Raw genomic sequence first — 2,503 nt, 5'->3', positions numbered from 1 at the left:
GGGATAGATCGCTTATGTTCGGGTGGGTGGGTGGAATTAAATCCGAAGCCTCAGCCCATATGAGGCTCAAAGGCCGAGGAATTTCCGAACTCGAAAATTTGGATTCCTGGATGTTGTCCAATGAATCCAGTCTGTCGCCTGACTCTAAGTTCAGGTCTTGAGTGATATCCTCCCCTCCGCGGGTATCCGGCTTGGAGGGATCGGGAATCCGGACGTAGCTAGTCCTTAAGATAGATGAGGGGTCGCCGCACTGTCCCTCTACCACGACAACATGATGGGTGACTTGGGGAGAGTTAATCTCTCTCAGATCGGGCTTAGGCCCAATCTGGTCGTAATCCATAGCGACTCCCAGAGCGGCGATGCGATCCAAGAGCTCGTTTATGGAGGAGAGCTCCATGGGATCTAACTGCACGGCGAGTTTCGAGCTGACATGAAGATTGTTTTCGATGGCTCGAGAGGTCATCGTCGGCGCAGAAGCCGAACAAGCGGTCATAAGAAAACCACCTAGCCGGAGGGTTTGGCCGACAACCAAAGCTCCCTTAGAAACGGTGCCGTCTTTAAAGACGGAGCGAGGCATCCTTCCTGATGGCGACGACACAGAGGAACTCTCAATGAAAGCACCAATGTCGATGTCAAAACCGGCGGATCTCGGGTAGGGGGTCCCGAACTGTGTGTCTAGGACGGATGGTAATAGGAGGCAAGGGACACGAAGTTTTACCCAGGTTCGGGCCCTCTTGATGGAGGTAAAACCCTACGTCCTGCTTGATTAATATTGATGATATGGGTAGTACAAGAGTAGATCTACCACGAGATCGGAGAGGCTAAACCCTAGAAGCTAGCCTATGGTATGATTGTTGTTCTGTATGTTGTCCTACGGACTAAAACCCTCCGCTTTATATAGACACCGGAGAGGGTTAGGGTTACACAAAGTCGGTTACAATGGTAGGAGATCTATATATCCGTATCGCCAAGCTTGCCTTCCACGCCAAGGAAAGTCCCTTCCGGACACGGGACGAAGTCTTTTTGTATCTTCATAGTCCAGAAGTCCGGCTGAAGGTATAGTCCGGCTATCCGGACACCCCCTAATCCAGGACTCCCTCAAGGGGCGTTCAAGTTTATGCTCTTCGGCCGCAAGGACTTCAGTCCATATGTCGACTAGAAAATCTTGATCAGCTCTAAGTTGTTGCTATTTTTTCTTGAGGCTTCTTGCCGTGGCCATAAGCCTGCGTTGAAAACGCTCTTGCTCGACTGGATCCTCTGGCACGACGAATTCGTCGTCGTCGAGGCTTGCCTCGTCTTCGGAGGGAGGCATATAGTTATCGTCCTCGACCTCTCTGGCTGCCGCTCTCTGATGAGGGCTGGTTTCTCCATCCTCCTGTGCTGAATCTTGCTGGAGGGGGTTTTCTTCGGCACTCTCCGGAGTATTATTATCTCCCGTGCTGGAATCACCGTATTTGCTTTGGCGGGATTTTGAGCGGCGCCGCTGACGTCGGCGCTTAGGCTGTTTCATGGAGGGGTCATCCTCCGCGGTTCCATCGCCATCTCCTTGTTTTGGGGTGTCCACCATGTATATGTCGTACGACGAGGTGGCTTTCCAGGGCCCAATAGGCGCTGGTTCTTCATAGTCTCCATCGGCGTCCATACTGTCGATGTCTTCAGAGTCGAAGTCGAGCATGTCGGTTAAATCATCGACAATGGCTACAAAGTGGGTGGTGGGTGGGCTTTGAATTTCTTTATCGTCCGCATCCCAACCTTGCTGACCGTAGTCCGGCCAGGGCTCTCCTCATAAAGAGAGAGACTTTAGTGTCTTCAAAATATCGTCGAAAGGCGAGTGCTGAAAGATGTCCGCGGCAGTAAACTCCAAGATCGGCGCCCAATCGGATTCGATCGGTAGGGGTGCGGAAGGTTTGGAGTCGGGAGAGGAGTCCGGCTCCTTGGAGTCACGAGTCTCACGGAGTGCGGGGCTGGTGTTCGGCTCGATCACCGTTGGGATCGCAGCCCCCGAGGCGGCGTCCAACCGCCCATCCTCGATCGGCGTAGTTGGCTCCGAATTAAGGGTTGAAGCCGATGCGGGTGCGGCCTCCAGGGCACTGTTCGGCGGCAGAGCTAGATCATGCTCGTTGTGACAGTGCGGCGCGCTCGGCAGTGGCTCGAATCCGTCGAAGATCAAGTCCCCGCGGATGTCAGCCGTGTAGTTTAAACTTCCAAATCTGACCTGACGGCCAGGGGCATAGCTTTTGATCTGCTCCAGATGGCCAAGTGAATTGGCCCGCAGTGCAAAGCCGCCGAAGACGAAGATCTGTCCGGGGAGGAAGGTCTCACCCTGGACTGCATCGCTATTGATGATCGTAGGAGCCATCAAGCCTGACGGCGACGACATAGAGGAACTCTCAATGAAAGCACCAATGTCGGTGTCAAAACCGGCAGATCTCGGGTAGGGGGTCCCGAATTGTGCGTCTAGGCCGGATGGTAACAGGAGGCAAGGGTTCAGGCCCTCTTGATG

Source organism: Triticum urartu, chromosome 2, assembly GCF_003073215.2.
Source record: "Triticum urartu cultivar G1812 chromosome 2, Tu2.1, whole genome shotgun sequence".
Taxonomy (NCBI): domain Eukaryota; kingdom Viridiplantae; phylum Streptophyta; class Magnoliopsida; order Poales; family Poaceae; genus Triticum; species Triticum urartu.
Note: the sequence above shows the minus strand (reverse complement) of the source record.